At 46.6% G+C, this 23791-nt stretch overlaps 1 protein-coding gene across 2 annotated transcripts in view; it reads left to right on the top strand.

Annotated features, from left to right (window-relative positions):
- Positions 1 to 8207: 8207 nt before the first annotated feature.
- PHACTR1 (phosphatase and actin regulator 1) overlaps positions 8208 to 23791 on the top strand; it is a 307440-nt gene continuing 291856 nt past the window's right edge. The window contains exon 1 of one of the 2 annotated variants that reach the window (XM_047859038.1): positions 8208 to 8293. The gene's annotated coding sequence lies outside the window, so the exon portion shown is untranslated. Of the gene's footprint in view, positions 8294 to 8678; positions 8767 to 23791 lie in introns of those variants that run through there. The other variant, XM_047859037.1, reaches the window with a different exon arrangement.

The following is a 23791-nucleotide window of genomic DNA, read 5'->3' as shown; positions in this document are numbered from 1 at the left end:
CCCTAAAAAAACAAACAATCCGATGAAACGTTAAACTCGTGTGAACACAAGTGAGAAACGGAAAGGGCGGGGGGAGAAAAAGGGAGGCGGGAGGGAGGATGAAGGAAGTGAGGAAGAGAGGAAAGAGAGATGGAAAAGGAAAGAAGGGAGGGAGGCAGCAGAGGTTGGGGAGGTCAGTCTGCTCGTGGCCTGAATGCGTGCCAACAGCAAGTTGAGTAGAAAGAAGGTAAGCCAGGTCGGTCACAATCTCACGGTTCGTGCGTTCGAGCCCCGCGTCGGGCTCTGTGCTGACAGCTCGGAGTCTGGAGCCTGCTTCAGTTTCTGTGTCTCCCTCTCTCTCTCTCTCTGCCCCTCTCCCACTCATACTCTGTCTCTCTCTCTCAAAAATAAACATTAAAAAAAATTTTTTTTAAAGAATAAACATTTCCATTAATTGACACAGTCATTAGCCGATCGTGGACATGATCTCCTGTAGCGCCCACAACAACCCCCAGTATCCACGGCTGCTTTTTACAGATAAGGAAACTGAGGCTCACAGTACCTTACCCTGCAGAGGCAGCCCTACTCTGTGCAGTGTGTTGTAAATCCAACGGGCGGTGGCAAGGGCCGACCCCTGGGGGACATGGAGAACACTGCCCGGATTGAGTCCAAGAGCGAGTTAAATTTTTGCAAGACTCCGTCTGTCTTCCAGCCCCGGGCCAGGCGTCCTAGCACAACCCTCCTCCAAGTCTCAGGCTGTCCCAGGCTCCAGACTCTCCAGAAACTGCATCAGTAATAGCTTTTCTGGTGACACTCAGGCCATTATGCTGTTTATGTGGGTGGAAATATGTATTTATTATTTGAAGCATTAAGTGTATTTTCTCTTCATTTCACTTAAACGAGAATTTATTAATCCCTGACCACATGCGCCGCCATTTATTTAGTGGTGCCGTGGAAACAAAGTAGAGAGAACAATGAATAAGCCTGAGCAGCTGACAATGGAATGGGGAAACAGCCCATCGCACCGGAACCCCCTGGGCACCCGTGAGCAAGCCATTCTCTGGTCCCTCCGTGTTTCTTTCTCAGTTAGACTTGATTTTTTTTTAGAGCAGTTTTAGGTTCACAGCAAAATTGAGCAGAAAGTACAGAGAGTTCCCATATATGCCCCACACCCGACACCCACAGCCCTCCTCCTTATCAGCATCGGGCACCAGAAGGTTAGTTCCATGTGTTTCCAGGGATGAATCACCACTGACCTGTTACTACAATAGCTACATTGACTCATCAGTATCACCCAAAGCCCCAGTTCCCATAAGGGTTCACTCCCCGTGGTGGACAAATGTATGATAACATGTATCCACCATTAGAGTATTACACAGATTAGTTTCACTGCCCTAAAAATCTCTCTGTGCTCCATCTGTGTGACATCTATTCTGTCACACACACACACACACACACACACACACACACACACACACACCTCCCCAGCCCCTGACAACTACTGACGTTTTTTTTACTCTCTGCATGCTTTACCCTTTCCAAACTGTCATAGAGTTGGACTCCTGCAGGATAGAGCCTTTTCAGGTTGGCTTCTTTGACTTAGGAAGAGACGTGTAAGTTTCCTCCATTTCTTTTCGTGGCTTCAGAGCTCACTTCTTAGGGCTAAATAACTGTCTGTTGTCTGGACGTACCAAGTTGACTTATCCGCACACTTCCCAAAGGACATCTTGGTGGCTTTTAAATTCTGGCAGTTGTGAATACACCTGCTGTAAACATCCAAGTGCAGGTTTTGGTGGAAACAAAAGCTTTCGATCCATCTGTCAAGAGTTTATTTGGTAAGAAACCCCCTACCTGTCTCCCGAAAGGGCTGCAATGCTTTGTATCCCCACCAGCAACGAATTCCGTGGCTCTGTGGCTCCAATCGTCACCACCCCCTGGTGCTGGTGCTTCCGCTTTTTAAAGCCCCACTGAACTGAACTACGTGGAAATGACTGGAAAGCCAAAAGTAGAGCCAAAAATGATTCTGAGCAACAAAACTCAGCATCCCATCCAGGCACGTCCGTGTGGCCGGGTTTCTCAACCCTTCCCGAAAGCTACTATATTCGTGTTCTGTACAAAATACCATTAAGGTAGGCTTTCTGTTTTCCCAGCCCATGAAGAATCGGAAGCATTAGGGGCACCTGGGTGGCTCAGTCGGTTAAGTGTCTGACTTTGGCTCACGTCATGATCTCACGGTTTGTGAGTTCCAGCCCCACATTGGGCTCTGTGCTGACAGTTCAGAGCCTGCTTTCGACTTTCTCTCCCTCTCACTCTCTCTCACAAAAATAAATGAAGACACTTAAAAAAACACAAGATACATGCATTAGCTTGTTAACAAATGAGTTAACAAGCGAGTACGTGATCCTGCATTCTTTAGGGGCATAACCGCACATCAGCTTTTCATAAGTGGTGTTTACAAGAATGACCCTAAAATGTTACATGCACCCTGACATTTATAGCAGCATTATCAACAATAACCAAATTGTGGAAAGAGCCCAAATGCCCATCAACTGATGAATGGATAAAGAAGATGTGGTATATATATACACGTACATACACACACACACACACACACACACACACACACACTGGTATATTATTCGGCCATAAAAAAGAATGAAATCTTGCCATTTGCAGCAACATGGATGGAGCTAGAGAGTGTTGCTCATGCTAAGTGACATGAGTCAGTCAAAGAAAGACAAATATCATATGATTTCACTCAAACGTGGAATTTAAGATTACAAAGCAAATGAACATAGGGTGTCAAAAAGAGAGAGGCACACCATAAAACAAACTTTTTTTTCTAAAATTTTTTTTGATGTTTATTTATTTTTGAGAGAGACAGAGACAAAATGCACGTGGGTTAGGGGCAGAGAGAGAGGGAGACACAGAAGCAGGCTCCGAGCTGTCAGCACAGAGCCCGACGCGGGACTTGAACTCATGAGCCATGAGATCATGACCCGAGTCGAAGTTGGGCACTTAACCAACTGAGCCACCCAGGCGCTCCACCAGCTCTTAACCATAGAGAACAAACTGATGGTTACCAGAGGGGAGGTGAGGGGGGGAGGGGAGGTGGGGGGGGAGGGGAGGGGAGGGGATAGGTTAAATAGGCAATGGGTGTTAAGGAGGGCACTTGTGATGAGCACCGGGGGCTGTAGGTAAGTGTTGAAGCCCTAAATTTTACACCTGAAACTAATATTACACTCTATGTTAACTAACTGGAATTTAAGTAAAAACTTGGGGGGAAAAAGAATACCTTAAAACACCTGTTGAAAGACTGGAAATGCTATTCAAGGTGCCGCAGTTTTGAAAAATTGAGAAGTCCCTATCGTGCAGCTTTCTCGTTGAAATTAAATGAAATGTCTGTAAAATGCTTACTATGGTGTAGGGTACTTAGTGGTACTAATAAATCTTGGCTCCTCCTGTGCAATGATGATGGTGGCGGCGATGACGGTGACGATATACCAAGCGGTTAGACAATTAGAAGGTGGGGCAGAGGTGGATGGAAAGGGAAGGGTATTGGAATGCCCCAGGCATTTATTGAGATGCTACTATATCCCAAAGTGAAATCAAAGGCAAGCATCATGTGGTTCCCCCCCTTAAGGAAATGCCTGTCCAGCGTGTCATGTAATTACAACAGAATTGTGATAAATGGTATGGACATCTATTTGTAAGCGTGGTGTAGACGACCTAGGTGAGGGGGCTGTTAATTTGGACTACAGGGTTAAGAAACCCTACGGTAAATACTGCAGCTAGGCTCACAGGATTTTTCTGCCTGCGAAGAGGCAGGCATTTTCAGAAAGGACGTTCCAGGCAGAGGGAACAGACTAACCAGAGGCAGGTTGTCATGGAAATCATGAATGTAGACCAAGGTAAAAATCAAAGAAAGTGTAGCCAGGAGATGGGCCAGAGAGTTCCCTGAAGGCCAGTTTATGATTGCCTATGGATCTTGTTTGAAAGGCGTCAGCTTGCTCTGAAAGGTTTACAGCTGAGACACGACGGGGTTAGATGTCTGCTTTTACCGTGTACTCACACTGAAGGCAGGATAGAAAGTCAACACGAATGGCTGGAGAGGGGAGGCAGGGAGCCCAGGCCGGGGTTCCTGGGATCATCTGGGATAGAGCAGAGGTCCCGGAACTGCAGAAGAGGTGACCGGGGAACCCGGTAAGACCGAGTGGTCTGTTGGAGGGGTTCCAAGGGGCGGAGGGAGACGTAGAAAGTGCAAACACGACGGGCGCGTGGGTGGCTCAGCTGGTTGGGCGACGGGCTTCGCTGGGGTCACGATCTCGCGGTTTGCGAGTTCGAGCCCCGCGTCGGGCTCTGTGCTGACGGCCCGGAGCCTGGAGCTTGCTTCGGGTTCTGTGTCTCCCCTTCCCTCTGCCTCTCCCCTTCCCTCTGCCCCTCCCCTGCTGACGCTGTGTGTCTCTCAATATATAAACGTTAAGAAAAAAAAACCACAACTGCAAACATGATTCTGAGATTCCTAACTCGGGCAACTGGGGCTACCCAGTGAAGGAATGTTTCATAAACCTGAGATTTCTTTCTTTTTTTTTTTTCAACGTTTATTTATTTTTGGGACAGAGAGAGACAGAGCATGAACGGGGGAGGGGCAGAGAGAGAGGGAGACACAGAATCGGAAACAGGCTCCAGGCTCTGAGCCATCAGCCCAGAGCCCGACGCGGGGCTCGAACTCCTGGACCGCGAGATCGTGACCTGGCTGAAGTCGGACGCTTAACCGACTGCGCCACCCAGGCGCCCCCTGAGATTTATTTCTTAATCTTCGCTATCCTCTGGTGGCATGAAAGAAGCTGAACCTTTCAAACCATTTCAGTCCCGAGCTCATTTGATCTTTTCTTGCTCCATCCAAGAGAACACCGCTTGATTTATGCTGTAAGGCCAGCACCAAATGAATGTAACTCATCTTTCTAAACGTTTCGAGTAGGGATAAGCAAATGCGTCCTCAGAAGAACAAATTCCAAGCCCCGAGTGACCAAATAGGTTCTCAGGTGGCACCATCCAATGTAGCCACTGGCCACATGTGGCTATTGAGAACCTGACATGTGGCTACTACCCCCCAGCGGAGATGTGATGTAGGTGTTACATACATATAATTCATACCAGGTTTCAGAGATTGAGTATGAAGAAAAGAATAAAAAATAATTTGTGGATAATTTTACATTGACTACATGTTGAAATGACATTTTGGATATATTGGATTAAATGAAATAAACATACTGCCAAAATTAATTTCACCAGCCATTTAGTTGTAGTTCTAAGTTTTTTTTAAATTTTTTTTAACGTTTTATTTATTTTTGAGACAGGGAGAGACAGAGCATGAATGGGGGAGGGTCAGAGAGAGAGGGAGACACAGAATCTGAAACAGGCTCCAGGCTCTGAGCCGTCAGCACAGAGCCCGACGCGGGGCTCGAACTCACGGATTGTGAGATCGTGACCTGAGCCGAAGTCGGCCGCTTAACCGACTGAGCCACCCAGGTGCCCCAGTTCTAAGTTTTTTAAAGGATAGGTTTTTAAACGTTTATTTCTGAGAGAGTATGAGTGGGGGAGGGGCACAGGGGGAGGGAGACAGAGGGTCCCAAACCCGCTCTTCACTGTCAGCATGGAGCCCGTTGCAGGACTCGAACCCAGAAAGCATGAGATCATGACTTGAGCCAAAATCGAGAGTTGGAGGCTCCGCTGACTGAGCCACCCAGGTGCCCCTCACCAGTCTTTTAATGCAACAACTAGACAATTTTATTTCATTTTATGTTTTAAAAATGTTTATTTTGAGAGAGAGAGAGAGAGCAGGGGAGGAGCAGAGAGAGGGAGACAGAGAATCCAAAGCGGGCTCTATGCTGACAACACGGAACGGGGCTCAATTTCACCAGCCAAAGTCTGACGCTTAACCGACTGAGCCACCCAGGCACCCCTAGACCGTTCTAAAACACATATGTGGCTCCCCTCATATTTCCATTGAATAGTGCGGGTCTGGGAAATTCAATTTTTGTGGTGTCAATATTTAATGACTATATACAGACCAAGGGTGTATTTTGTATTGTGGCTTTTCTCCCCATTATTGAGGAGGGTCTCATCACCTGATGCTTCCTATTCTCTTACTGTGTAGTTACCTTAGCAACTGTGGCAACATTAATTATATTTACGATACCTAGAGGGGCTGAAGTAAACAGACATCAGTCTGTCACTGGGGTTTACACATTTATATTTTTTTCACATGTGTCTGGGTCTTTGCAAAACCATGCATGGAGAGTCGGAAGGCTGGCCTGTAATCCCTGCCTGTGTCACTGGCTTTTTGGGGTCTGTGTAAGGAGAGTAAAAATGATCCCAGGGCGCCTGGGGGCGCTCAGTCGGCTGAATGTCCGACTTTGGCTCAGGGCATGATCTCATGGTCTGTGGGTTCGAGCCCCGCGTCGGACTTTGTGCTGACAGCTGGGGAGCCTGGAGCCTGCTTCGGGTTCTGTGTCTCCCTCTCTCTCTGCCCCTCCCCCTGCTCACCCTCCGTCTCTCCCTCTCTCTCAAAAATAAATAAGCATAAAAATAAAAATAATGATCCCGTGCCCACTTCAGAGAGATATGTGGATAGACGCTTACAACGGACTTTGGAAGCTATCCTTAGGACACAGTATCAGTCTCGTGTCAGCACAGCTTTATATAGTAATGGTATCTAATGTTACGCCCAACGCTGGAGGTAGAAAGGAGCGGCAGGGTAGTTTCCTCTGGGGGCTATAGGCCGGGTGCAGAAGGGAGCAAGGAGGTCAGAGCAGGACAGACCAAAAGAGGGTGATCAGGGCTAGTATTTGTTCCGGTAGACTTCAACGGTCCTTTTCAGGTACTTCCCACATTCAGCAACAAGCCTCCACTGGCTGGGAGAAGACGGGGAACCCAGAGCCCAGCCCCCTCCTCCTACAGCTCAGCCTGGCTTTGATATGGACAAAGCACACAGGTTGCAGTTTTTTTTATGTTGGATTATCATGTTTCACGATGCTTTCAGTGTTCCACTCGTTTACACCGTCCGAGTTTCTCAAAGAGCCTCTCATTCGCGGGTCGATTCTACCGTCTAACATGCTGCCCCCTCCATGAATATCACAGAAATGACGGACGCCGAGAAAGGGAAATGGGAACGGACTGGGATGATTCTTATCACCTTCGCCCCAGACAGTGCTGGCTTCAAAATATCCAGGGAGGTTTGCCTTCAGGGTTTTAGTTTGGTGGAAAGTAGGGGGTGAGAGAGTTGGCTTTTAAAAGGTATTTGCATAGCAAGCATGTGGCTTTCGGTGCGGTGTTAGGCTTATCTGAGGAGGCTGGGGGAGGGTTTATGGTGATCAAGGTCAGGTGGGGAGAGGGGAGTTGGCTGATGACCCCTCAACCCAATTTACCCCTTTGACATTTCAGGGAACTTAAGATTTGTGGCAAAAGTAGTAACCACTCCAGGTTTCAGCGCTCCTTCGTTCAGGTGTTACAGATCTCAGCCCTCTATCATTCAGCGATGTGGCTCATCCGGAGCCGCCCAGAAAGAAAATCAAGGAAGCTGCTACAGTTACATCTTAAGATGTTACATCTTAAGCCATCTCTGCTAACTCGGCATTGGCATTTAGGAGGTCCTCTACCCAAAAGTATCAAACCAAGGGGAAATACAAATACACTGCAAACATGTAGCACTCCCCTCTGCCCAACCTGAAGTCTCAAAAAAGAACTGTCAGCCGAGTTTCCAAGGTCTCCCCCTCTCTGCCTCTCCCTTCACTCCAGGGGGAGGGGGAGGGGGGAGGCCTGTGGAGGGAGGGGCGGGGACTGTGGTTTTCTGATCCGAACTCCCAACAGCACAGTTTGAATTATATAATGGAGCTGCTGTGAGTCAGGTGACAGGCTCACTGAGTAATTCCCTGCAGAAGGAGACAAACTGCATGTTAAAAAGCTCAACAAATACTAAAAAAGAAAATAATAATAAATAAATAATAAATTAAAAAACAAACAAACAAACAAACAAACATAAAAAACTCCGGCCGTGAGTTCCAGACTGGCAAGCGGCAGTTTTCTCTGAATTTTCTCCAAGCCGAAACCGCTGGGCTGGCTGTCCGGGTCCGGAGGCTCCCAGAGGCTGCCTCGGAGGGCCAAGTGCAGGTCGGGGGGGTCTGGTTGGGTTACTTTCTGTTTCATTTCGAAATGTTCCCTGCCTCTGAAATTGGTTGCCTCCAATGTCAAGGAAAACGCCTGGCTCCTTGGAGACTTCAGCCAGACTTTTAAGAACTGGGGCTTTGTGAAGGTAAGAGACATCAGAGTCCTGCCAGCCCCCCCCCCCCCCCGGGGGGCGCTGCCCGGCAGTGGCCTGGGTGCCAGCAGGGAAAGCCAGGAGGAGTCTGCCAACTTGTTCTGGGATCTGGATGAGGCTGGAGAAACCTTGTGTGGAAGGGTTTTAAGGTTACACGGGTGGCCACCCAGTCCATGGTGAGTGGGATCGGTCCCTCAGCTCCCGTGGGCTCCCTTCCAGCCCCCATCCCGTGTTATGGAGGAGATTGTCAGCAGTCAGGGACTTGGCACGGGCTGGCCCGGGGCCGGGAAGGAAGGCGAAGGAGCCGCCTGGCACTGAAAGCCTTGCCTGGGTGTGTGTAGCATGTGTATTTCAGACCCGGAGGCTTCCCACTGTTGCTTAGTCCAAGAAAGCACAGCTATTAGCCAGAAAACAGACCCGGAGGGGAGGATACTTGCGTGAGCAAAGAGCTTGGGAGCACCCGTAAGGTAGGCTTTTGAGTCTTAAGTAATTTTCATTGCTTTTTGTGTGTTTGTTAGTTGGGTTTTGCATTCGGTTTTTTGTGTGTGTGGTTGGGTTTAGGGAATTTTCCCCTTTTGGAGCTGCCAGCGTGGATCGATTTGGTTTTTCAGTCTTCGGAGCCGGTTCACGGGATGTCTTGGAACCCACTGGCGGAGCTGTGGATGCCTGGAAGTCAGAAGACTCTGATGGGAAACTAGGGATGTTTTTCAGATCAGGGGGATTCACTTGCAAATCTCACTGCGGTAGAGACTTGCTGGGCGCCCGCTGAGGCAGGCAGCACTTAGGAACCTCAGGAAGTTTCCGACTTAAAGAGACAGGAGAGGAAAAATCGCATCAAGCAGTTGTTACTCTGGGGGAGGTGGGCCCCGGGGAGAAGTTGTGGATGACAAAAGAGAAAGCGGACCGGACCGGGGAATAAAAAGAAGGAAAAAGAAAGGTTTGGTTAGACCCCATTTCAGGCTGTGGCATTTTGAGGTTTGAGGCGTGGGGATAAAAATCAATATGGGAACGGATCACAGCTTGCTGGGCATGAACGAGAACGGCCACCATGGGTTCTTTTTCTCACGGATTCTTAGAGAACTCGGGAAATAGGCAAGGCGGCAGTTTTGAGGGGTTCCTTTTGAATTGCGGTTCTTTTTTGGCCACACTGAGGTGCTCTAAACACAATACGGTGATGTTCAAGCCAAAGGGAACATGTGTTCAGAATGATGTCTCGTGAAGAGATATTCAGGTTTTTGGCCGCCTCTTACCCTTTTGCAACCTCACTCCTTGGCTGGGGCAAATTCTATGAGCCAAACGTGTCCAATATAAACAACTCTTTGGAGGGGCACAAGGATCACCATGAGAGAGTATTCGGATATCACAAAAAGAAATGATCCTCACTCAGTGATTCTTTGAGATCACCAGCACATTTGGGGATCGAAAAGATTCCATTTAGCACAACTAAATGATGACCACAGAGCCAAACGGGATAACGTGGTGAGGTTTCTGATTAATGCCCATGTGTGAAATACAGATAGCGTAATATCACAAATATTCATAACACGAGAGAACAGTTCATGGATCCCCCTTTGCAGGCCTTGGCAGTCCCTCCAGAAAGCATCGCTTAAATAATTAATGACAGCACACGGAGTGCCTTTTATGCAGATTTCCACCCCTCGAAAACGGATGCATTTCTACATTTCCATAATATACCGAGGACCGAGATTCATGAGGGTGACCTCTGGACACCATATGATCCACCAGTGCCTTTGAGATCACAGAAGATAACACGGTGCCCTGACTAGTTTTACTGTTGAGTGCCTTGCCTTGCACTCTGTAATTCACTCAAATTTGGTCATCTGCCTAAATCATGGTGCCCACATTTTCCACCCCAAGAACCAGGACTTGTGGTTGCACAAAGGATTTTTGTGTTACTTTCAGGGTGAGGCACAGTCTGGGAAATGCAGTTTGGACACCAAGATAATAAGTTTGGATGTCCGCTCTGGGACAGTTCGGTAGCTCATGTGACAGCTGATCAGAAGAGGCCAGATAGGAAGGGGAAAATCTGGTCCCCGTAGAAATGTGGAGACTTTGTTTAAAAGCATAAGCCTTATGGGGCGCCTGGGTGGCGCAGTCGGTTAAGCGTCCGACTTCAGCCAGGTCACGATCTCGCGGTCCGTGAGTTCGAGCCCCGCGTCGGGCTCTGGGCTGATGGCTCAGAGCCTGGAGCCTGTTTCCGATTCTGTGTCTCCCTCTCTCTCTGCCCCTCCCCCGTTCATGCTCTGTCTCTCTCTGTCCCCCAAAAAATAAAAAAATAAAAAAACGTTGAAAAAGCATAAGCCTTCTGTGTTCACACTGACTTGGGCTTCGTTTCCAACTCTTCTACCTATTCAGTGAGTGACCTTGGGCAAGCTTCCTGACCTTTCTAAGCCTCGGTTTTTCCCTCTGTAAAATCGGATATTAATAGGAGTTAACTCACAGGTTGTATGGGAAATGAATAAAGTGATACATAAGGAAAACGGCACATAGCACAATGTTTGGCATAAGTAGCATCAAGTAAACAGTACCTGATATTATTATGGTTATGATTTGTGACTTTTAGTGACCACTGTTGTTATTGCTATGATTTGTGATATTTTTAGTGACCACAAAACAGTTGAGAAACCAGTTCATGGTTTTCCTTTTAATATCCCAGAGAGGAGGGAATAAATAATGTTGTGCAACTTTACAACAACATTTGGGATCCTCAGAATGTTCTGGAATGAAGCTGTTAGCATGTCTGTTCCTTTTTGTGAATCATTGTCCCCACATTTTTCACAGAAGAGTCTATTGAACTCGTTGAAGCCACACAGGACATCGGTGGCAGGGTGGCAGCACCGGGGGTGGGGGGGTGGGTGGATATCTGTCCCCAGGCTCCCTGAGCCCTACCTGTGGGATTGCACTGTTCCCGATGATCCCACTGGGGACCACACCAGGGCTGGCCCCACCAAGGCAGGGTAGCCCTTGTCTCTGGAGAGCCTCGGACACTTTCCGTGGATGGAGTCCGGTGCGGCCGACTTGATTTTCCTCACTTCAGCTTGCTGTTAGTTACGCTGTGTCATTTTTTTTTTCTCCAGAATTGCTGGTCTTAGAGCCCCTAAAGGTGTTTACCCACGTGGCCAGCTCATGCCGACGGGTGGTTGTGATCATGACCCCAGCGCTCCAGTTGGAACAGCGCAAAATTTGCGACCCTGCAGCCCCTTCTGGGCTCTTGTTTTCTCTTGCAGCCTCCCAGTGGGGAGGGATTTCATGCCTCCCATCAAGCAACCACCGATCACATGCTATAAAAGTCCAAAACCAGGGGCGCCTGGGTGGCGCAGTCGGTTAAGCGTCCGACTTCAGCCAGGTCACGATCTCGCGGTCCGGGAGTTCGAGCCCCGCGTCGGGCTCTGGGCTGATGGCTCAGAGCCTGGAGCCTGTTTTCGATTCTGTGTCTCCCTCTCTCTCTGCCCCTGCCCCGTTCATGCTCTGTCTCTCTCTGTCCCAAAAATAAATAAACATTGAAAAAAAAAATTAAAAAAAAAAAAAAAAAGAAACCCACCACAAAGACAACACAAAAGTCTAAAATTAAGACAAACAGAAATGGGGGGGCACCTGGGTGGCTCAGTCGGTTAAGCATCCGACTTTGGCTCAGGGCATCATCTCGCGGTTCGTGAGTTCGAGCCCCGCATCGGGCTCTGTGCTGACAGCTCAGAGCCTGGAGCCTGCTTCAGATTTTGTGTGTGTGTGTCTCTCTCTCTGCCCCTCCCCTGCTCATTCTCTCTCTCTCTCTCTCTCTCTCTCTCTCTCTCAAAACTAAATAAACATTAAAAAAAAAACAAAAAACTGAAGAGATGACCAGAACCTTCGACTATTCCCTCAACAATGTTTAGAACTTGAATGTTAGCTGGGCCTATCAAGAGGTTTTAATAACTATTTAGGATTAAAGAAAATCGACAAAAAGGAAGGAACGTGTATGTTACTAAAAAACGGGATTTTCTTCTTAGGGGTACAGAAGAAAATCACTGTGAATAATCTATAGCTAATGCATAACCTATAACTGCTGTATCCATTTGCTAGGGTGACTGTAACACAAAGGCTCAGACTGAGAGGCTTAAACAGCAGAAACTTATTATTGTCTGATGGCTCTGGAGGCAGAACTCCAAGGTGGTGGTGGTGGCAGCTTGGTTTCTCCCAAGACCTCTCTCCTTGGCTTGAATATGGCGGCCTTCTTTCTGTGCCCTCAGATGTGTGTGTGTGTGTGTGTGTGTGTGTGTGTGTGTGTGCGTACGTGTGTGTGCATGTGTCCACGTGCACGCACATCCCTGGTGTCTCTTCCTCTTCTTTTTTTTTTTCTAATTTTTAATGTTCTATTTTTAAGAGACATAGAGCACGAGCAGGGGAGGGGCAGAGAGAGAGACACAGAATCCGCCGCGGGCTCCAGGCCCCGAGCTGTCAGCACAGAGCCCGATGCTGGGTTCAAACCCAGGAACCACAAGCTCATGACCTGAGCTAAAATCGGATGCTTAACTGACTGAGCCACCCAGGCACCCATCTTCCTCTTCTGATAAAGACACCAGTCTGAGGGGATTAGGGCTCTGCCCATATGACCTCCTTTAACTTTGATTACCTCCCTATAGACCTTATCTCTAAATACAGTCCCATTCTGGGGGGGGGGGGGGGCGTCGTCAAAGTGCCCTCAGTACTGGGGGTTAGGGCTTCATCCTGTGGATCTGGAGGGCACACAATTCAGCCCATAACCTCTATCAATTAAGAAAGCTCATTAAAAGGTATGTTCTTGTTTTAGAAATTTATTAGATCCCTAAAGGAAAATACAATCTCCAAAATCTCCATGGAGAGACATCAGGGAAAGTGGTCTGGGAGACGTGGCTCAAGGTGCAGAGGAGCTTGACTTCCTGGGGTATTTCTACTAAGAGGGGAAGCACGGAGCTTGAGTTCTGACTTCCTCCCAGGTGTTCTGTCCAAGAATTAGCAGACTGTCCCTGTCAAGGTTGCATCTCTATGGTGACAGATGTTCTTACAGAATGGATTTAATTGTTTGGAATTAGAAGCTCCTTCGAGGTCAGAAGGACTGTGGCATTTCCCTGGCTAATTTCCCACTTCCTTTCAATGTTCTGTCTCGTAAAGGAAGTCGGAGATTGGTCCTGCCATCCGGGGTCCTGCCATGGTCAGAGTGATCGTGCACGCTTCAGTCAGTCTGCAGCCCTCCCTGCTCTCAGTCAGTATGAACAGTGATATTCAGTTACACGGTTGCCTGAAATACACACACATGTACATTTATTTACTCCTGAAACAGAATTTGTGAGTCGAGAGGCAGATGGTTTGTAAGTGATGTTTACATATCACTTTCTTGATTTTTTAACTTTTTAAATTAATTTTTTAAATGTTTAATTTTGAGAGAGAGAGAGAGAGAGAGAGAGAGAGAGAGAGAGAGTGGGGGAGGACAGAGAGGGAGGGAGACACAGAATCCAAAGCAGGGCTCCAGGCTCCGAGCTGTCAGCACAGAGCCCCATGCGGGGCTCAAACCCACAAACGGCAAGATCATGACCTGAGCCAAAGTCGGACGCTTAACCCACTGAGCCACCCAAGCGCCCCTACATATCACTTTCTTTTTAAATTTGAGATCATTGATTTCAGAGAAGAGAAACGAGGCCCAGCTGATGGCTGAGATGTCCCCACAAATATGGGAAGCGCAGGGGGACTGACACCTCTTCTAAAGTCACAGGCATGAAAAGGCACAGAAGAGAAAGTGGTAACAGGCGAGGAGCAGGTGATTCGCAGTGTCTGCGGCTAAGAGTGGGCGTGCTCCCTGCCTTCCTCTCGCCCCTTACCCCTCACAGCCGCCCCTTTCGGGGACCATTTGCACACTCCGGGAGGGCACATCCCAACAGGAAACGTGAGGAAATCATGCAAACAAGGCATACCTAGATTTAAAAAACAAACAAGCAAACAAAAACAATGGTAGTGAAAAGTTATATTGGAAGGGACAAGGAAGCACACATTTAGTGACTCATAAAATACCCTGTTGGGTCCTTTTGCTTTAAAAAAAAAAAAAAGATACGCCTGCATGCCCAAGGGGAAAGGATCGGTTCCCCAAGCATCGTGACCATACCTCCTGAGTCTGCTCCTGGTGCTGTCTTGGCACAAACGAGAACACACTGAATCCTTAGTGGGTGGATTTCCCCCTCTAATGGGATCCCTTTCAGAGGCAGAGGAAGGAAGGGGTCAGAAAGCTAAATGAGTCTGCCCAGGCTTCAAGCTGTTTGGGTGTGGTGTTGTCTCTATGTGGCGAGTTCTCTTGTCTGGGTTATTAGAAAGAGGCTGTTGAAACCAGGATACAATTCAGAATATGTCAGAATAAGGATTACTTAGCACTGATTTTAAGGTTCATGACTTGCCCAAAAAAGGACCTGGAGCCTGAAAAGTTATAAGGATACACAATCAGGAACAAGCCATCAGACCTCAAGAAAAAATGAGCATTGGTTCTCTTTGGCTTTCGTATAAATTAGGAACTCTCGTTTAAGTTGGTTTGTTCACATATAGAACTTCCCAAGTGAAGAATGTGGGGGTTTTTTTGTTTGTTTTTTGGTTCTTGTTTGTTTTTTGATAAAGCAAAAAATCACTACCTTGGGGTTTTTGTTGTCATCGTTGTTATTGTATTTAATCGGTAAGCACTTACTGGTTACTGAACCAAGAACCCTGTTTTGCAGGGTAAGAAAAGATGAATCAGATCTATTGTATCTAGAGAAATAAATCATGTATGTAAAAGTTTTAATAAGATACAGAACTGGCAGCTTCATGAGAACAGAAAAAATGGTTACTGAGGTTGAAAAGAAAAGATAATTCTAGCTAGAGAGGGCTTCGGGAATGTTTTCTGGTTTTTTTTTTTGTTTCATTTTTAGTGTTTATTTACTTTGAGAGAGGGAGAGAGAGGGAGGGAAGGAGGGAGAGGTAGAGAGAGAGAGGGAGAGAGAGAATCCCAAGCAGGTTCTGCACGGTCAGCACAGAGCCTGATGCGGGGCTCGGTCCCATAACCGTGAGATCAGGACCTTAGTTGAAATCAAGAGTCGGCCACTTAACCGACTGAGCCACCCAGGCGCCCCTAAAGATGGCTTTGGGAATGTTTTTAACCAAGGTCTTGAGGGATGAACCGGTGTATTTCAGTGCGGATGGGGAGGAGGAGAAAATTCCCAATAGAGGAGAGCTGGAGTAATTGGGAAGCAGAATGGTACCTGAGGTGGGTGAGCAGGCCCGTTTTAGGAGAGGAGCGGGTCGAAAGAAGGCGACCCGTTGTACATTCATTGGAGAGAACTTGAATATCAAGCAGAGAATGACATGGTCGGAGCTTAGAAATACACGAAGGATAGGGTGAACGGAGAGAGGGGGAGTGCAACAGTCAGTTACAATGTTATTGCACGGGTGGCGAACCAAACAATGGTTAATGATGATGATGATGATGATACTAATAGCAAGTAGCTCTCACTTGCTGAGTGCCTAGTGGTTGCTGAACATTTCCTTTAGATATTACTTTCTGAGCATCTTCTTTGACCCGCCCAGCAGACCTGCGAGGTAGGTGCAAATAGCCAGGTAGGTGCAAATCGACTTGATCCGCGTCATTCGCGGGTTCTGTACTTGCACATTCGCTTATTCACTCAATTTATTTGTAACCCCAATACGCGTGATGCTTTCCGTCATCCGTGGGCATGTGCAGAGCAGCACAGAAATTTTGCCCCACATGTATATTTCCAACTGAAAATCGAAGAAGGTGAGACTCTGCTCTCGTGTTTCGGCTTCATACTGTGATCAAGTGGTGTTTTCATGGTCTATTTAGTCTCATGTTGTTCATGGTGTTTTGTTTTGTTTTGCTTTTTGTTGGTTAACTCTGCTGTAAAATGGTCCCCAAGTTTGGGGCGCCTGGGTGGCTCAGTCGGTTAAGCGTCCGACTTCAGCTCAGGTTGTGATCTCACACCTCGCGGTTCGTGAGTTCAAGCCCCGCGTCGGGCTCTGTGCGGACAGCTCAGAGCCTGGAACCTCCTTCGGATTCTGCATCTCCCTCTCTCTCTGACCCTCCCCTGCTCACGCTCTGCCTCTCTCTCTCATATAAATAAACATTAAAAATTTAATAATAAAAAAGTAAAAAATAAAATGGTCCCCAAGTATAGTGCTGAAGTGTTCTCTTGTGTTCTTGAGCACAACAAGTCTGCGGTATGCTTATGGAGAAAATACGTGTTTGATGAGCTTCGTTCAGGAATGAGTTATAGTGCTGTGGGCCAAGTTCAAGGTTAATGAATCAGCAATAGATACTAAGAGGTCTTCACACAGAAACACACTTAATACAAGGTATAAAATGATCAGTTGGTGAAAACATTGTGACCAGGGGCTCGCGGGAATCTTACCATACATTTCCCCCAGGAGCAATGGTTCTGTATTCACTAATTGAGTGTTCACCCTGACTTTACAGAAGAGGGCTACTTGAATATTGAGAATCCTATAGTAATCTCCTTCGGACAGAGTTAGAGTCAACTAAGGCTGGGAGAAGGTAAGGACCTTGCTGGAGCCTAGACAGCAACCATGAACCCAGTCTGCCAGACTGGTGTCTCATGGTGCAATGCCATCCACTTGTAATGACTTAGCAAAGGTCTGGATCAGGTGATAGCGAGGAAAAATGGAGGAAGTAGAATCAACAGGACTTGGCCACTGATTGCGTATGAAGGGCAAAGGGGAGGCAGGGGTCCAGGAGGACTCTGAAGTCAGCAGGAGGTGGTGGGTGGTTGGAAGATTGTAGGAAGGGTAAGCAGCAGGTGCAGCAGGGCTTAAGGACCGGGGTCTGAGAACAGAGGTGCCGGCTGTTATTTTCTGAGCGTTCATATAGTCCAGGTGCTACTGAGAGACTCTACCTGAGCAAGCTCACTTAATCCGTGCAAAAGTCCCGAGGCAGTGACTATGATGCCCATGTTACAGATGAGGAGAGTGAGCTCAAAGAACTAAAGCAACTTGTTAAGGGGCACCTTGTTTATACACAGAACAGGGAATTCAAGCCCAGGCAGAGTGACCTTGGAGGTTGGAATAACAGGGCGAAGTTTTGGAGTTTGAGATCTTGGAGGAAGAGAAGCATTAATGCTAATGATACCCTGTGTCGTTCTCTAGTTTCTTGTTTTTAATTTTATTTTTTTCCAATATTTTCTCTTTGCACCACAGATGTTCCTACCTTCCTGTTTTTGTTCAAATTCTTCTGTCCCACAGGAATGTTGTTTTCTCTCCCATCCTTTAAGTTTCTTTTCTTTCTTTTTCTCCCCCCTCAGTGTCACAGAGGGATAGCTAAAATTATTTAATGGCTGCCGAAGTTGAGCGTGTTATGTTGGTAGGTTGTGCCGTTTCATAAAAAAGTTTGAAGATTTCAAGGTTTCCAAGAATACAATTCATGTTACTTAGCAACAATTCTCCCAATCGCTTCTGCATTTCCCATTAATAGACTTATGGTTTATTGACAGATTGCTCATTAATAGGGGAAAACACAATTATGCTATTTGTATGTTAGATTTGGATAACGCGACACAAAAGACACGGTCCCTGCTTTGCATCTCATCTCCCAAATCGATTATCTTTGAACTTTTTTAAAGGTATGCAGTCCCTCTTTAAGTGTCCCAAATCCAGATCCCCGAGACTTCTTTGTCTATGACCCTGAGGTATGAAGAAATTAAATATTCCCCTGATACTTAGGTATTAAGCGTTATTTCCCCAGGATTCCCAACGTTACTGTGCCTGGGAAAGGAATAGTTTCTACACGCAGAGGGGGCTTCATCAAAAAAGGGCACGAGTTGTTTGTTATATTCAAACACATTTTAATGATATATAATAGGGGGAAAAAAACCACCAGAATCCTGGGCTCCCTCCTACTTTCTGAAAAGCCCCTCCAAGATGTCCAGAAGTTGGGCAATCTTTCTGACCGCACAGAGGGGCTCTCCAGAGCTGTGCTGTTTCATCCAAACACCCCTGCCCACAGAGTTCAAATGCCGGAGGCTACAAGAATAGATAGCTTGAATCTCTGCAGGCAAGCAGGAAAGAGTTCACCTCCAAGGGACTTTCTATTCTTTGAAATAACCCAAGTATGAAACCCTTCCTTTATGAATTAAAAAGAAACCTCTTGAACCATTCAGAAACCAGAAGAGGGAGTTGGAATGCATCTGGTAACTGTACTCTGTCCTCGTTCAGCCGCAACCCTTAGGTGACCAAAGGCTGCGTTTGTGTAGACGTCTGGTAACGGTAGGAACAAAGGCGGAGGCAAACCCGGAGAAATCTTTGTCCTCTTCTTAAACTGCTATAACGTAAAAGGGAACTGGGAAGAGCGGAGCCGTGTTTGTTTGATTCCACAAACACTCGAAACCGTCTTTCAAGTATTCTGGACGGAATGAAGTCCAAGGTGCGTTTTGCCAAACCCGAGGGAAATTCGTTCACTCCATATGTTTCTGATTCATGTATAGTTTAATCATCAAAATGCTGCTTTGCAAGGACTAGTTATGTCCAAGAAACCTTTTATGAGCCATTTTAAAACATTATCTTGAAAACAGGAAGGGCTGTTTTGCCAAGAGCTAACAGATGCCTGAGCAGAGGTTCTGGATTTGGGGGGTGGGGGCAGAGCCCTGGAAATTGGAGATTTCCAAAGCTGACAGAGCCGACCTTATGATGCCTTTGGGGAATCTGCACTGCGTGCCTGTCTCACTCGCTAGAATAATACAATCCTTCAGGGAAGATAACCCAAGGGGAAGGTGACCACTGGCTTCTGTGATTTCCGCTCAAACTCCTTCCCTTTCTTACATTTTCATACCCTTTCACCACATTCCATTTGCTAAATGGTAATTCAGCATATAACTTCTCTACTGAAATCTTGTTAGTATCTTAGCCCTTAAAAACCCAAGGTAGAATTTCATAATCGAGCTTGGAAAATAGTAGCTTCAAAGGAGCTACTAACTTCAGGGATAGTTAAAAAAATAATAATAATAATCCCATTATTTTTGAGGGTTTTTTTTTTTAATGAACTAAAATTCCCAGAATTGAAGCCTGCTAAGTTAGTTTTTTTTTAAATTTTTGTTTTATACTTATTCATTTTTTGATAGAGACAGAGCACAAGTGGAGGAGGGGTAGAGAGAGAGGGGGAGAGACACAGAATCTGAAGCAGGCTCCAGGCTCCGAGCTGTCAGCACAGAGCCCGACGCGGGGCTCGAACTCACAAACTGCAAGATCATGACCTGAGCCGAAGTCAGAGCTTAATCGACTGAGCCACCTAGGCACCCCTAAAGTAGCTTTTACGTAAAGTCAAGTTTATGTTGCTTTCTCTTTCATTGCTCTTCATCGGGCAGTTTTTGGTCTTTTTTTAATGTTTATTTTTGAGAGAGGGAACAAGTGGGGGGGGTGCGCAGGGGATCCAAAGCGGGCTCCATGCTGACAGCTGAGAGTCTGATGTGGGGCTCGAACTTGCAAACCACGAGATCATGACCTGAGCTGAAAGCAAGAGTCAGACGCTTAGCCGGCTGAGCCACCCAGGTGCCCCACTGAGGGGGGTGGGTGTTTAACGTAAGTTCCCTGATCAGCTTCACTTGGGAAATTGCTAGAAATGAAAGTTCTCTGAGCCTACTTCACATCTGCTTCGAGTGGTTCTCAAATTCCATGTACATGGGAATCATGGAGGCCCCATCCTCAGAGTTTCTGCTTCAGCAGGCCCGGGTGTGACCTGAGAACTTGTATTCCTAATAAGCCCTCCAGGTGATCTGCTCGTCCCAGGACACCACTTGGAGAGCCACCACTCTCCACTCTTCCCAGTTCTGACCCCTGGCCTGCAGTTTAATCCCAGGGGGATGGGTACTGAAGCACAGGTGTAACTGGAGACCATCCCAGGTGCAGCTAGTGATGGTTCCTCCGAAATCCGTTTCAAAGATTTCACCAGGATGCCGTCTCGAAATTCCCGTGGACCATTAATTCATCTGGTGACATGAGCTTTTTCTGTCATTGAAATGTTAAAGGACTTTTGTGGCACAGATTCATGCATGAGGACTATTGGGTATATAATGGGAAAATGTCCTTGACAGGAATTGTGTAACTGACACCAATGGGCCATACTGATCCTCAGACAAATCATGAAACCGGAACTCATTCACCAGAGAGTCCGGCTGGCCTGCTGCTCTTTGATGATCTGACAACACAAACAAAGAGCCTATGGAACCTTATATTTAAAAAAGCAGTTCACGAACGTTCAAATGTATTAGAATCACCCGGGAATCTCGCCAAATATGCAGATTTTGATTTAACAGGTATGACGTGGGGCTCAAGGGACTTCATTTCTAAGAGTCTCCCAGGTCATGCTAATAGAAACCACACTTGGAGAAGAAGCAAGGTTCTAGAATAGTGGTTCATGACCCCGGGAAGCCTTTAAAAAAATTCTAAGTCAAATCCCTACTTGGATGTAGGGATTTCTAAAGCACCGCAGGTGATCCTAACGGACAGCCGACGTTGAGGAGGTCTGACCTGGAGAACTAAAAGCAATAGTTCAAGGCTGCCTCTCTCAAAACCAGGTGTCTTGCCTGAGTCTTAGGTGAGTATTCAGTTGCAATAAACTCACACTTGACTTCTCTAATAAGCATCTTAAGTGCCCATTTCTGTGTTGCTGATAAAAGAAAGAGGCAAATGCTTTCGATTCCAGATGTGCTGACTGCAGGGTTCACATTCAGCTGTGAAAATTTAGCAAACCATCGTGTACTCCCACCCCTACAAAGGTTCTCTCTGTTTACTCTTATAGGTGAGCTACAGATAGGACTGTGGGTACAACCAACATTGAGACTCAGAAGAAAAAAAAATGTTTGATATGCTCAAGGACTTAGACGCAGATTTGAGAATTCAGAATCCTGCACTTAAGATGTCATATTACTTCTTTTTTTTTAATTAAAAAAATGTTTAATGTTTATTTTTGAGAGAGAGAGAAAGAGAGAGAGAGAGCAGGCAGGGGAGGGGCAGAGAGAGAGGGAGAGAGAATCCCAAGCAGGCTCCGCCCTGTCAGCACAGAGCCCAGTGTGGGGTTCGAACCCACGAACCGTGAGATCATGACCTGAGCTGAAACCCAGAGTTGGACACTTAGCTAACTGAGCCGCCCAGGTGCCCCACTTCTATTTTTTTAATGTTTATTTATTTATTTTTGAGAGAGAGAGAAAGAGAGAGAGGGAGACAGAGAATCTGAAGCAGGCTCCATGCTGCCAGTGCAGAGGACATGGGGCTCTAATTCAGAGACTGTGAGATCATGACCTGAGCTGAAGCCAAAGTCGGACACTTAACCTGCTGAGCCACCCAGGCGCCCCTGTAATATTGCTTCTGGGGAACGTCTGATTCTGCTCATAACTGCACCCCAGTGGACCTTGTTGGATGAGTCACTTACAGAATGCACCCCGAAGTAGCTGCGTGTGCTGTGGTCAGGGTAATTAAATGTTGTATCCCTAACCAGGAGAGAATACCTGCCAATCAGAATTAGTTCAGTTTTCACCTAGGTGAAGCTGAACTTCCCATTCTCCCAATAATTCTCCCATTCTCCCAATAATTAGCCAACAGCCGCGCTCACTTCTTAAGCTCGCTCCTACTTTTTGATAACAAAACTATGGCAAGATAGAAAAGAATATATTCCTATTTATGCAGACCCAATTTGTCTAATAACCAGTCATTGTAGTATTTTTTTTATTTTTGTTAATGTTTATTTATTTTTTAGAGAGAGACAGAGTGTGAGCGGGGGAGGGTCAGAGAGAGAGGGAGACACAGAATCCGAAGCAGGCTCCAGGCTCCGAGCTGTCAGCACAGAGCCCAGCGTAGGGCTCGAACCCACGAACTGCGAGATCATGTACTGAGCGGATGTTAGACACTGAACCCACCGAGCCACCCAGGAGCCCCTCCAGTTGTTTAAGTATTAAATCCCAAAGAAGGGGACTTAAGTATACAGCATATTTTAGAAGTTAAATGTAATCCACCAAAAAGCCATTCTAATCCCACCCTCTCCCCCTCCTTTTTTTGCTGGAAGTATTTATAACAGGCTGTAAAGAACTGAAATTTTGGACGCCATGTAAATATTTCCCATTTTATGCTACGGGTAGTTCATAGGCATGAATCTAAACTGACCGGAACAACCATCATTGCATAAGTTTTCTTCTTAACCATACGTCTCCATGAATTGAAACTGTGTAGCAATGGTCAGTAGCACGATCAGTAATAGAACAGACACAGCCTGGACAGTCACGATGACACATCTCTTGTCCCTCAGGGCACTACCCTATTGGAAGCTCATCTGTGTACTTGGAGTTGACTTTGTTCTCTCCCATATCAGGGTAAGGAGCGCAAACCAGCCAGTGTGTGAGGAAACGCTTCAGGAACCCTTTTCCTTGTTTTTTCTCTAAGTTCGTTTTCACCCGACACTAGCCTGGAACGCATCTCTTGGCCTCGTTACAAATCTACTTTTGTCTGAGTTCTTGTTACTACTTAGACTTCAGGCTTCCTCCCAGTCTTCGGGGTGGCCACCCTACAGCGTATATCATCCCCTACTGTAAGCAGAAACTTACTGTATTAGGAAACGTTGGTTGGAAATTAATTTTACTTTTTTGTGGGTTTGTTTTAATGTTTATTTATTTTTGAGAGAGAGAGAGAGAGAGAGACAGAGTTCAAGCAGGGGAGGGGCAGAGACAGAGGGAGACACAGAATCCGAAGCAGGCTCCGGGCTCCGAGCCGTCGGCACAGAGCCCGACATGGGGCTCGAAGCCATGAAACCATGAGATCATGACTTGAGCTGAAGTTGGAGGCTTAACTGACTGAGCCATCCAGGCTCCCCGTGTTTGTTTTTTTGTTTTTTTTTTTTAATAGTTCAGTACATACCTTCTGTACAAAGGTTAAAACATGACTCAATAGAGATTTAAGAATGAGCCTTCCCAACCTACCCCAGGTGGAACTGTTTCCCGGATTACGTAGAATATTGCGTAAGTCATTCAGCCATGTTTTGTTCAGAAAGTAGTCAAGGAGAAGGAAATGCTGTATAACGCTATATATTTCTTGATATATAACACATCTGTATACACACATCCCCCCAACTATCCCTAGTAATATGTCGGTACCAAACAGACCCAGGAAATGTCTGATATTTCAGCCTTAGTTTAGCTTCTCTGAATTCAGCAAAAAAGAAGTCTGAACAAAGTGGAGACGTTTTTTAAATCCATCCTATTGATAAATAGCTAGAGTCCCAGGTACCATGCAAGATCCTAAGGATACAGTGATGAATAAGATAGATTGCAAGTGCTACTTTCTCGAGGCTTACAGGGATCGCAGATGACGAGCTATAGAATCAGGAGCCAGGAAAGCACCTGTCAAAGACTTCCGGAAAAGAGCAGAGCCTCAGCTGAGCCCTGAAGGATGCAGAGAGGCTGTTGTAGGCAGAGGGGGGTGCGCATGGATAGG

This window comes from Prionailurus viverrinus, chromosome B2 (genome assembly GCF_022837055.1).
Source record: "Prionailurus viverrinus isolate Anna chromosome B2, UM_Priviv_1.0, whole genome shotgun sequence".
Lineage (NCBI taxonomy): Eukaryota > Metazoa > Chordata > Mammalia > Carnivora > Felidae > Prionailurus > Prionailurus viverrinus.
This window is presented reverse-complemented; position numbering and strand designations above follow the sequence as displayed.